This window comes from Rhea pennata, chromosome 6 (assembly GCF_028389875.1).
Source record: "Rhea pennata isolate bPtePen1 chromosome 6, bPtePen1.pri, whole genome shotgun sequence".
In the NCBI taxonomy this organism is placed as follows: domain Eukaryota; kingdom Metazoa; phylum Chordata; class Aves; order Rheiformes; family Rheidae; genus Rhea; species Rhea pennata.
In genome coordinates this window covers 41,394,383-41,407,366 of record NC_084668.1, presented here as the reverse complement: position 1 = coordinate 41,407,366, position 12,984 = coordinate 41,394,383, and positions in this window count along the sequence as shown.

The window sequence follows — 12,984 nt, the reverse complement described above, 5'->3', positions numbered from 1 at the left end:
CTTCCCTTAGCGCCCCGCTTTGTTTGGATGCTCTTGGAGCACAGCAGCACGCACAGCGGGAAGCTGTGCGCTGGCCAGCTCCAAGTCTCGGCAGAGAGAAGCGCAAGTGAGGCACCTGCTCTCGGTTTATCCCGCTCATGGGAAGCAGCACGCTGCGTGCCCAGATTGCTTCCCGCTCTATCCTGCCTGCCTTGGGGCTACTTCTGAGCATGGAGGCATGCCTACAAGCAAGCTGAGATGGGCTTTGCCTAAGAGTCAGGCAAGTGGCGAGCGGAACAAGGCATGTGCTAAAACACCTTCCTTCGCAGGCACATTCCCTCCTGGGGCGCTTCGTTCTCTTGCCTTAGCGCCCTGCTTTCTTTGGAGGCTGTTTGCGTCCAGCAGCACGCACAGCGGGAAGCTTCCTGCTTGTGCGCCTCCAACTCTCGGCAGATAGAAGCATCTGCTCTCGGTTTGTCCCGCGCATGGGAAGCAGCATGCTGCGTGCCCAGAATGCTTCCCGCTCTATCCTGCCTCATGCGGGGTGCCTTCTGAACACACAGGCATGCCCAACAACAAACTGAGAGGGACTTTGCCTAAGAGTCAGGCAAGTGGTGACCAGAGCCAGGAATGTGCTGCAGTCTTCCCTCACAGGCAGAAGCACTCCTGGTGCGCCTAGAGCGCTTCCCTTAGCGCCCCGCTTTGTTTGGATGCTCTTGGAGCACAGCAGCACGCACAGCGGGAAGCTGCGCACTGGCCAGCTCCAAGTCTCGGCAGACAGAAGCGCAAGTGAGGCACCTGCTCTCGGTTTGTCCCGCGCATGGGAAGCAGCACGCTGCGTGCCCAGATTGCTTCCCGCTCTATCCTGCCTCATGTGGGGTGGCTTCTGAACACACAGGCATGCCCAACAACAAACTGAGAGGGACTTTGCCTAAGAGTCAGGCAAGTGGTGACCAGAGCCAGGAATGTGCTGCAGTCTTCCCTCACAGGCAGAAGCACTCCTGGTGCGCCTAGACCGCTTCCCTTAGCGCCCTGCTTGGTTTGGATGCTCTTGGAGCACAGCAGCACGCACAGCGGGAAGCTGCGCGCTGGCCAGCTCCAAGTCTCGGCAGACAGAAGCGCAAGTGAGGCACCTGCTCTCGGTTTATCCCGCGCATGGGAAGCAGCACGCTGCGTGCCCAGATTGCTTCCCGCTCTATCCTGCCTGCCTTGGGGCTACTTCTGAGCATGGAGGCATGCCTACAAGCAAGCTGAGATGGGCTTTGCCTAAGAGTCAGGCAAGTGGCGAGCGGAACAAGGCATGTGCTAAAACACCTTCCTTCGCAGGCACATTCCCTCCTGGGGCGCTTCGTTCTCTTGCCTTAGCGCCCTGCTTTCTTTGGAGGCTGTTTGCGTCCAGCAGCACGCACAGCGGGAAGCTTCCTGCTTGTGCGCCTCCAACTCTCGGCAGATAGAAGCACCTGCTCTCGGTTTGTCCCGCGCATGGGAAGCAGCATGCTGCGTGCCCAGAATGCTTCCCGCTCTATCCTGCCTCATGCGGGGTGCCTTCTGAACACACAGGCATGCCCAACAACAAACTGAGAGGGACTTTGCCTAAGAGTCAGGCAAGTGGTGACCAGAGCCAGGAATGTGCTGCAGTCTTCCCTCACAGGCAGAAGCACTCCTGGTGCGCCTAGAGCGCTTCCCTTAGCGCCCCGCTTTGTTTGGATGCTCTTGGAGCACAGCAGCACGCACAGCGGGAAGCTGCGCGCTGGCCAGCTCCAAGTCTCGGCAGACAGAAGCGCAAGTGAGGCACCTGCTCTCGGTTTGTCCCGCGCATGGGAAGCAGCACGCTGCGTGCCCAGATTGCTTCCCGCTCTATCCTGCCTGCCTTGGGGCTACTTCTGAGCACGGAGGCATGCTTACAAGCAAGCTGAGATGGGCTTTGCCTAAGAGTCAGGCAAGTGGCGAGCGGAACAAGGCATGTGCTGCACACCTTCCCTCGCAGGCACATTCCCTCCTGGGGCGCTTCGTTCTCTTGCCTTAGCGCCCTGCTTTCTTTGGAGGCTGTTTGCGTCCAGCAGCACGCACAGCGGGAAGCTTCCTGCTTGTGCGCCTCTAGCTCTCGGCAGATAGAAGCACCTGCTCTCGGTTTGTCCCGCGCATGGGAAGCAGCATGCTGCGTGCCCAGAATGCTTCCTGCTCTATCCTGCCTCGTGCAGGGTGGCTTCTGAACACACAGGCATGCCCAGCTACAAACTAAGAGTCAGGCAAGTGGTGACCAGAGCCAGGAATGTGCTGCAGTCTTCCCTCACAGGCAGAAGCACTCCTGGTGCGCCTAGAGCGCTTCCCTTAGCGCCCTGCTGTGTTTGGATGCTCTTGGAGCACAGCAGCACGCACAGCGGGAAGCTGCGCGCTGGCCAGCTCCAAGTCTCGGCAGACAGAAGCGCAAGTGAGGCACCTGCTCTCGGTTTGTCCCGCGCATGGGAAGCAGCACGCTGCGTGCCCAGATTGCTTCCCGCTCTATCCTGCCTCATGCGGGGTGGCTTCTGAACACACAGGCATGCCCAACAACAAACTGAGAGGGACTTTGCCTAAGAGTCAGGCAAGTGGTGACCAGAGCCAGGAATGTGCTGCAGTCTTCCCTCACAGGCAGAAGCACTCCTGGTGCGCCTAGAGCGCTTCCCTTAGCGCCCTGCTGTGTTTGCATGCTCTTGGAGCACAGCAGCACGCACAGCGGGAAGCTGCGTGCTGGCCAGCTCCAAGTCTCGGCAGACAGAAGCGCAAGTGAGGCACCTGCTCTCGGTTTGTCCCGCGCATGGGAAGCAGCACGCTGCGTGCCCAGAATGCTTCCCGCTCTATCCTGCCTCATGCGGGGTGCCTTCTGAACACACAGGCATGCCCAACAACAAACTGAGAGGGACTTTGCCTAAGAGTCAGGCAAGTGGTGACCAGAGCCAGGAATGTGCTGCAGTCTTCCCTCACAGGCAGAAGCACTCCTGGTGCGCCTAGAGCGCTTCCCTTAGCGCCCCGCTTTGTTTGGATGCTCTTGGAGCACAGCAGCACGCACAGCGGGAAGCTGCGCGCTGGCCAGCTCCAAGTCTCGGCAGACAGAAGCGCAAGTGAGGCACCTGCTCTCGGTTTGTCCCGCGCATGGGAAGCAGCACGCTGCGTGCCCAGATTGCTTCCCGCTCTATCCTGCCTGCCTTGGGGCTACTTCTGAGCACGGAGGCATGCTTACAAGCAAGCTGAGATGGGCTTTGCCTAAGAGTCAGGCAAGTGGCGAGCGGAACAAGGCATGTGCTGCACACCTTCCCTCGCAGGCACATTCCCTCCTGGGGCGCTTCGTTCTCATGCCTTAGCGCCCTGCTTTCTTTGGAGGCTGTTTGCGTCCAGCAGCACGCACAGCGGGAAGCTTCCTGCTTGTGCGCCTCTAACTCTCGGCAGATAGAAGCACCTGCTCTCGGTTTGTCCCGCGCATGGGAAGCAGCATGCTGCGTGCCCAGAATGCTTCCTGCTCTATCCTGCCTCGTGCAGGGTGGCTTCTGAACACACAGGCATGCCCAGCTACAAACTAAGAGTCAGGCAATTGGTGACCAGAGCCAGGAATGTGCTGCAGTCTTCCCTCACAGGCAGAAGCACTCCTGGTGCGCCTAGAGCGCTTCCCTTAGCGCCCTGCTGTGTTTGGATGCTCTTGGAGCACAGCAGCACGCACAGCGGGAAGCTGCGCGCTGGCCAGCTCCAAGTCTCGGCAGACAGAAGCGCAAGTGAGGCACCTGCTCTCGGTTTGTCCCGCGCATGGGAAGCAGCACGCTGCGTGCCCAGATTGCTTCCCGCTCTATCCTGCCTCATGCGGGGTGGCTTCTGAACACACAGGCATGCCCAACAACAAACTGAGAGGGACTTTGCCTAAGAGTCAGGCAAGTGGTGACCAGAGCCAGGAATGTGCTGCAGTCTTCCCTCACAGGCAGAAGCACTCCTGGTGCGCCTAGAGCGCTTCCCTTAGCGCCCTGCTGTGTTTGGATGCTCTTGGAGCACAGCAGCACGCACAGCGGGAAGCTGCGCGCTGGCCAGCTCCAAGTCTCGGCAGACAGAAGCGCAAGTGAGGCACCTGCTCTCGGTTTGTCCCGCGCATGGGAAGCAGCACGCTGCGTGCCCAGATTGCTTCCCGCTCTATCCTGCCTCATGCGGGGTGCCTTCTGAACACACAGGCATGCCCAACAACAAACTGAGAGGGACTTTGCCTAAGAGTCAGGCAAGTGGTGACCAGAGCCAGGAATGTGCTGCAGTCTTCCCTCACAGGCAGAAGCACTCCTGGTGCGCCTAGAGCGCTTCCCTTAGCGCCCTGCTTGGTTTGGATGCTCTTGGAGCACAGCAGCACGCACAGCGGGAAGCTGTGCGCTGGCCAGCTCCAAGTCTCGGCAGAGAGAAGCGCAAGTGAGGCACCTGCTCTCGGTTTATCCCGCTCATGGGAAGCAGCACGCTGCGTGCCCAGATTGCTTCCCGCTCTATCCTGCCTGCCTTGGGGCTACTTCTGAGCATGGAGGCATGCCTACAAGCAAGCTGAGATGGGCTTTGCCTAAGAGTCAGGCAAGTGGCGAGCGGAACAAGGCATGTGCTAAAACACCTTCCTTCGCAGGCACATTCCCTCCTGGGGCGCTTCGTTCTCTTGCCTTAGCGCCCTGCTTTCTTTGGAGGCTGTTTACGTCCAGCAGCAGGCACAGCAGGAAGCTTCCTGCTTGTGCGCCTCCAACTCTCGGCAGATAGAAGCACCTGCTCTCGGTTTGTCCCGCGCATGGGAAGCAGCATGCTGCGTGCCCAGAATGCTTCCCGCTCTATCCTGCCTCATGCGGGGTGGCTTCTGAACACACAGGCATGCCCAACAACAAACTGAGAGGGACTTTGCCAAAGAGTCAGGCAAGTGGTGACCAGAGCCAGGAATGTGCTGCAGTCTTCCCTCACAGGCAGAAGCACTCCTGGTGCGCCTAGAGCGCTTCCCTTAGCGCCCCGCTTTGTTTGGATGCTCTTGGAGCACAGCAGCACGCACAGCGGGAAGCTGCGCGCTGGCCAGCTCCAAGTCTCGGCAGAGAGAAGCGCAAGTGAGGCACCTGCTCTCGGTTTGTCCCGCGCATGGGAAGCAGCATGCTGCGTGGCCAGAATGCTTCCTGCTCTATCCTGCCTCGTGCAGGGTGGCTTCTGAACACACAGGCATGCCCAACAACAAACTAAGAGTCAGGCAAGTGGTGACCAGAGCCAGGAATGTGCTGCAGTCTTCCCTCACAGGCAGAAGCACTCCTGGTGCGCCTAGAGCGCTTCTCTTAGCGCCCTGCTGTGTTTGGATGCTCTTGGAGCACAGCAGCACGCACAGCGGGAAGCTGCGCGCTGGCCAGCTCCAAGTCTCGGCAGACAGAAGCGCAAGTGAGGCACCTGCTCTCGGTTTGTCCCGCGCATGGGAAGCAGCACGCTGTGTGCCCAGATTGCTTCCCGCTCTATCCTGCCTCATGCGGGGTGGCTTCTGAACACACAGGCATGCCCAACAACAAACTGAGAGGGACTTTGCCTAAGAGTCAGGCAAGTGGTGACCAGAGCCAGGAATGTGCTGCAGTCTTCCCTCACAGGCAGAAGCACTCCTGGTGCGCCTAGAGCGCTTCCCTTAGCGCCCTGCTTGGTTTGGATGCTCTTGGAGCACAGCAGCACGCACAGCGGGAAGCTGCGCGCTGGCCAGCTCCAAGTCTCGGCAGAGAGAAGCGCAAGTGAGGCACCTGCTCTCGGTTTATCCCGCTCATGGGAAGCAGCACGCTGCGTGCCCAGATTGCTTCCCGCTCTATCCTGCCTGCCTTGGGGCTACTTCTGAGCATGGAGGCATGCCTACAAGCAAGCTGAGATGGGCTTTGCCTAAGAGTCAGGCAAGTGGCGAGCGGAACAAGGCATGTGCTAAAACACCTTCCTTCGCAGGCACATTCCCTCCTGGGGCGCTTCGTTCTCTTGCCTTAGCGCCCTGCTTTCTTTGGAGGCTGTTTGCGTCCAGCAGCACGCACAGCGGGAAGCTTCCTGCTTGTGCGCCTCCAACTCTCGGCAGATAGAAGCACCTGCTCTCGGTTTGTCCCGCGCATGGGAAGCAGCATGCTGCGTGCCCAGAATGCTTCCCGCTCTATCCTGCCTCATGCGGGGTGCCTTCTGAACACACAGGCATGCCCAACAACAAACTGAGAGGGACTTTGCCTAAGAGTCAGGCAAGTGGTGACCAGAGCCAGGAATGTGCTGCAGTCTTCCCTCACAGGCAGAAGCACTCCTGGTGCGCCTAGAGCGCTTCCCTTAGCGCCCCTCTTTGTTTGGATGCTCTTGGAGCACAGCAGCACGCACAGCGGGAAGCTGCGCACTGGCCAGCTCCAAGTCTCGGCAGACAGAAGCGCAAGTGAGGCACCTGCTCTCGGTTTGTCCCGCGCATGGGAAGCAGCACGCTGCGTGCCCAGATTGCTTCCCGCTCTATCCTGCCTCATGCGGGGTGGCTTCTGAACACACAGGCATGCCCAACAACAAACTGAGAGGGACTTTGCCTAAGAGTCAGGCAAGTGGTGACCAGAGCCAGGAATGTGCTGCAGTCTTCCCTCACAGGCAGAAGCACTCCTGGTGCGCCTAGAGCGCTTCCCTTAGCGCCCCGCTTGGTTTGGATGCTCTTGGAGCACAGCAGCACGCACAGCGGGAAGCTGCGCGCTGGCCAGCTCCAAGTCTCGGCAGACAGAAGCGCAAGTGAGGCACCTGCTCTCGGTTTATCCCGCTCATGGGAAGCAGCACGCTGCGTGCCCAGATTGCTTCCCGCTCTATCCTGCCTGCCTTGGGGCTACTTCTGAGCATGGAGGCATGCCTACAAGCAAGCTGAGATGGGCGTTGCCTAAGAGTCAGGCAAGTGGCGAGCGGAACAAGGCATGTGCTGCACACCTTCCCTCGCAGGCACATTCCCTCCTGGGGCGCTTCCTTCTCTTGCCTTAGCGCCCTGCTTTCTTTGGAGGCTGTTTGCGTCCAGCAGCACGCACAGCGGGAAGCTTCCTGCTTGTGCGCCTCCAACTCTCGGCAGATAGAAGCACCTGCTCTCGGTTTGTCCCGCGCATGGGAAGCAGCATGCTGCGTGCCCAGAATGCTTCCTGCTCTATCCTGCCTCGTGCAGGGTGGCTTCTGAACACACAGGCATGCCCAGCTACAAACTAAGAGTCAGGCAAGTGGTGACCATAGCCAGGAATGTGCTGCAGTCTTCCCTCACAGGCAGAAGCACTCCTGGTGCGCCTAGAGCGCTTCCCTTAGCGCCCTGCTGTGTTTGGATGCTCTTGGAGCACAGCAGCACGCACAGCGGGAAGCTGCGCGCTGGCCAGCTCCAAGTCTCGGCAGAGAGAAGCGCAAGTGAGGCACCTGCTCTCGGTTTATCCCGCTCATGGGAAGCAGTACGCTGCGTGCCCAGATTGCTTCCCGCTCTATCCTGCCTGCCTTGGGGCTACTTCTGAGCATGGAGGCATGCCTACAAATAAGCTGAGATGGGCTTGGCCTAAGAGTCAGGCAAGTGGCGAGCGGAACAAGGCATGTGCTAAAACACCTTCCTTCGCAGGCACATTCCCTCCTGGGGCGCTTCGTTCTCTTGCCTTAGCGCCCTGCTTTCTTTGGAGGCTGTTTGCGTCCAGCAGCACGCACAGCGGGAAGCTTCCTGCTTGTGCGCCTCCAACTCTCGGCAGATAGAAGCACCTGCTCTCGGTTTGTCCCGCGCATGGGAAGCAGCATGCTGCGTGCCCAGAATGCTTCCCGCTCTATCCTGCCTCATGCGGGGTGCCTTCTGAACACACAGGCATGCCCAACATCAAACTGAGAGGGACTTTGCCTAAGAGTCAGGCAAGTGGTGACCAGAGCCAGGAATGTGCTGCAGTCTTCCCTCACAGGCAGAAGCACTCCTGGTGCGCCTAGAGCGCTTCCCTTAGCGCCCCGCTTTGTTTTGATGCTCTTGGAGCACAGCAGCACGCACAGCGGGAAGCTGCGCGCTGGCCAGCTCCAAGTCTCGGCAGAGAGAAGCGCAAGTGAGGCACCTGCTCTCGGTTTGTCCCGCGCATGGGAAGCAGCACGCTGCGTGCCCAGATTGCTTCCCGCTCTATCCTGCCTGCCTTCGGGCTACTTCTGAGCACGGAGGCATGCCTACAAGCAAGCTGAGATGGGCTTTGCATAAGAGTCAGGCAAGTGGCGAGCGGAACAAGGCATGTGCTGCACACCTTCCCTCGCAGGCACATTCCCTCCTGGGGCGCTTCGTTCTCTTGCCTTAGCGCCCTGCTTTCTTTGGAGGCTGTTTGCGTCCAGCAGCACGCACAGCGGGAAGCTTCCTGCTTGTGCGCCTCCAACTCTCGGCAGATAGAAGCATCTGCTCTCGGTTTGTCCCGCGCATGGGAAGCAGTATGCTGCGTGCCCAGAATGCTTCCCGCTACATCCTGCCTCGTGCAGGGTGGCTTCTGAACACACAGGCATGCCCAGCTACAAACTAAGAGTCAGGCAAGTGGTGACCAGAGCCAGGAATGTGCTGCAGTCTTCCCTCACAGGCAGAAGCACTCCTGGTGCGCCTAGAGCGCTTCCCTTAGCGCCCTGCTGTGTTTGGATGCTCTTGGAGCACAGCAGCACGCACAGCGGGAAGCTGCGCGCTGGCCAGCTCCAAGTCTCGGCAGACAGAAGCGCAAGTGAGGCACCTGCTCTCGGTTTGTCCCGCGCATGGGAAGCAGCACGCTGTGTGCCCAGATTGCTTCCCGCTCTATCCTGCCTCATGCGGGGTGGCTTCTGAACACACAGGCATGCCCAACAACAAACTGAGAGGGACTTTGCCTAAGAGTCAGGCAAGTGGTGACCAGAGCCAGGAATGTGCTGCAGTCTTCCCTCACAGGCAGAAGCACTCCTGGTGCGCCTAGAGCGCTTCCCTTAGCGCCCTGCTGTGTTTGCATGCTCTTGGAGCACAGCAGCACGCACAGCGGGAAGCTGCGTGCTGGCCAGCTCCAAGTCTCGGCAGACAGAAGCGCAAGTGAGGCACCTGCTCTCGGTTTGTCCCGCGCATGGGAAGCAGCACGCTGCGTGCCCAGATTGCTTCCCGCTCTATCCTGCCTGCCTTCGGGCTACTTCTGAGCACGGAGGCATGCCTACAAGCAAGCTGAGATGGGCTTTGCCTAAGAGTCAGGCAAGTGGCGAGCGGAACAAGGCATGTGCTAAAACACCTTCCTTCGCAGGCACATTCCCTCCTGGGGCGCTTCGTTCTCTTGCCTTAGCGCCCTGCTTTCTTTGGAGGCTGTTTGCGTCCAGCAGCACGCACAGCGGGAAGCTTCCTGCTTGTGCGCCTCCAACTCTCGGCAGATAGAAGCACCTGCTCTCGGTTTGTCCCGCGCATGGGAAGCAGCATGCTGCGTGCCCAGAATGCTTCCCGCTCTATCCTGCCTCATGCGGGGTGCCTTCTGAACACACAGGCATGCCCAACAACAAACTGAGAGGGACTTTGCCTAAGAGTCAGGCAAGTGGTGACCAGAGCCAGGAATGTGCTGCAGTCTTCCCTCACAGGCAGAAGCACTCCTGGTGCGCCTAGAGCGCTTCCCTTAGCGCCCCGCTTTGTTTTGATGCTCTTGGAGCACAGCAGCACGCACAGCGGGAAGCTGCGCGCTGGCCAGCTCCAAGTCTCGGCAAAGAGAAGCGCAAGTGAGGCACCTGCTCTCGGTTTGTCCCGCGCATGGGAAGCAGCACGCTGCGTGCCCAGATTGCTTCCCGCTCTATCCTGCCTGCCTTGGGGCTACTTCTGAGCACGGAGGCATGCCTACAAGCAAGCTGAGATGGGCTTTGCCTAAGAGTCAGGCAAGTGGCGAGCGGAACAAGGCATGTGCTGCACACCTTCCCTCGCAGGCACATTCCCTCCTGGGGCGCTTCCTTCTCTTGCCTTAGCGCCCTGCTTTCTTTGGAGGCTGTTTGCGTCCAGCAGCACGCACAGCGGGAAGCTTCCTGCTTGTGCGCCTCCAACTCTCGGCAGATAGAAGCATCTGCTCTCGGTTTGTCCCGCGCATGGGAAGCAGCATGCTGCGTGCCCAGAATGCTTCCCGCTACATCCTGCCTCGTGCAGGGTGGCTTCTGAACACACAGGCATGCCCAGCTACAAACTAAGAGTCAGGCAAGTGGTGACCAGAGCCAGGAATGTGCTGCAGTCTTCCCTCACAGGCAGAAGCACTCCTGGTGCGCCTAGAGCGCTTCCCTTAGCGCCCTGCTGTGTTTGGATGCTCTTGGAGCACAGCAGCACGCACAGCGGGAAGCTGCGCGCTGGCCAGCTCCAAGTCTCGGCAGACAGAAGCGCAAGTGAGGCACCTGCTCTCGGTTTGTCCCGCGCATGGGAAGCAGCGTGCTGCGTGCCCAGAATGCTTCCCGCTCTATCCTGCCTCATGCGGGGTGCCTTCTGAACACACAGGCATGCCCAACAACAAACTGAGAGGGACTTTGCCTAAGAGTCAGGCAAGTGGTGACCAGAGCCAGGAATGTGCTGCAGTCTTCCCTCACAGGCAGAAGCACTCCTGGTGCGCCTAGAGCGCTTCCCTTAGCGCCCCGCTTTGTTTTGATGCTCTTGGAGCACAGCAGCACGCACAGCGGGAAGCTGCGCGCTGGCCAGCTCCAAGTCTCGGCAGAGAGAAGCGCAAGTGAGGCACCTGCTCTCGGTTTGTCCCGCGCATGGGAAGCAGCACGCTGCGTGCCCAGATTGCTTCCCGCTCTATCCTGCCTGCCTTGGGGCTACTTCTGAGCACGGAGGCATGCCTACAAGCAAGCTGAGATGGGCTTTGCCTAAGAGTCAGGCAAGTGGCGAGCGGAACAAGGCATGTGCTGCACACCTTCCCTCGCAGGCACATTCCCTCCTGGGGCGCTTCGTTCTCTTGCCTTAGCGCCCTGCTTTCTTTGGAGGCTGTTTGCGTCCAGCAGCACGCACAGCGGGAAGCTTCCTGCTTGTGCGCCTCCAACTCTCGGCAGATAGAAGCATCTGCTCTCGGTTTGTCCCGCGCATGGGAAGCAGCATGCTGCGTGCCCAGAATGCTTCCCGCTACATCCTGCCTCGTGCAGGGTGGCTTCTGAACACACAGGCATGCCCAGCTACAAACTAAGAGTCAGGCAAGTGGTGACCAGAGCCAGGAATGTGCTGCAGTCTTCCCTCACAGGCAGAAGCACTCCTGGTGCGCCTAGAGCGCTTCCCTTAGCGCCCTGCTGTGTTTGGATGCTCTTGGAGCACAGCAGCACGCACAGCGGGAAGCTGCGCGCTGGCCAGCTCCAAGTCTCGGCAGACAGAAGCGCAAGTGAGGCACCTGCTCTCGGTTTGTCCCGCGCATGGGAAGCAGCACGCTGTGTGCCCAGATTGCTTCCCGCTCTATCCTGCCTCATGCGGGGTGGCTTCTGAACACACAGGCATGCCCAACAACAAACTGAGAGGGACTTTGCCTAAGAGTCAGGCAAGTGGTGACCAGAGCCAGGAATGTGCTGCAGTCTTCCCTCACAGGCAGAAGCACTCCTGGTGCGCCTAGAGCGCTTCCCTTAGCGCCCTGCTTTGTTTGGATGCTCTTGGAGCACAGCAGCACGCACAGCGGGAAGCTGCGCGCTGGCCAGCTCCAAGTCTCGGCAGAGAGAAGCGCAAGTGAGGCACCTGCTCTCGGTTTGTCCCGCGCATGGGAAGCAGCACGCTGCGTGCCCAGATTGCTTCCCGCTCTATCCTGCCTGCCTTGGGGCTACTTCTGAGCACGGAGGCATGCCTACAAGCAAGCTGAGATGGGCTTTGCCTAAGAGTCAGGCAAGTGGCGAGCGGAACAAGGCATGTGCTAAAACACCTTCCTTCGCAGGCACATTCCCTCCTGGGGCGCTTCGTTCTCTTGCCTTAGCGCCCTGCTTTCTTTGGAGGCTGTTTGCGTCCAGCAGCACGCACAGCGGGAAGCTTCCTGCTTGTGCGCCTCCAACTCTCGGCAGATAGAAGCACCTGCTCTCGGTTTGTCCCGCGCATGGGAAGCAGCATGCTGCGTGCCCAGAATGCTTCCCGCTCTATCCTGCCTCATGCGGGGTGGCTTCTGAACACACAGGCATGCCCAACAACAAACTGAGAGGGACTTTGCCTAAGAGTCAGGCAAGTGGTGACCAGAGCCAGGAATGTGCTGCAGTCTTCCCTCACAGGCAGAAGCACTCCTGGTGCGCCTAAAGCGCTTCCCTTAGCGCCCTGCTGTGTTTGGATGCTCTTGGAGCACAGCAGCACGCACAGCGGGAAGCTGCGCGCTGGCCAGCTCCAAGTCTCGGCAGACAGAAGCGCAAGTGAGGCACCTGCTCTCGGTTTGTCCCGCGCATGGGAAGCAGCACGCTGCGTGCCCAGATTGCTTCCCGCTCTATCCTGCCTGCCTTGGGGCTACTTCTGAGCACGGAGGCATGCTTACAAGCAAGCTGAGATGGGCTTTGCCTAAGAGTCAGGCAAGTGGCGAGCGGAACAAGGCATGTGCTGCACACCTTCCCTCGCAGGCACATTCCCTCCTGGGGCGCTTCGTTCTCTTGCCTTAGCGCCCTGCTTTCTTTGGAGGCTGTTTGCGTCCAGCAGCACGCACAGCGGGAAGCTTCCTGCTTGTGCGCCTCTAACTCTCGGCAGATAGAAGCACCTGCTCTCGGTTTGTCCCGCGCATGGGAAGCAGCACGCTGTGTGCCCAGATTGCTTCCCGCTCTATCCTGCCTCATGCGGGGTGGCTTCTGAACACACAGGCATGCCCAACAACAAACTGAGAGGGACTTTGCCTAAGAGTCAGGCAAGTGGTGACCAGAGCCAGGAATGTGCTGCAGTCTTCCCTCACAGGCAGAAGCACTCCTGGTGCGCCTAGAGCGCTTCCCTTAGCGCCCCGCTTTGTTTGGATGCTCTTGGAGCACAGCAGCACGCACAGCGGGAAGCTGCGCACTGGCCAGCTCCAAGTCTCGGCAGAGAGAAGCGCAAGTGAGGCACCTGCTCTCGGTTTGTCCCGCGCATGGGAAGCAGCA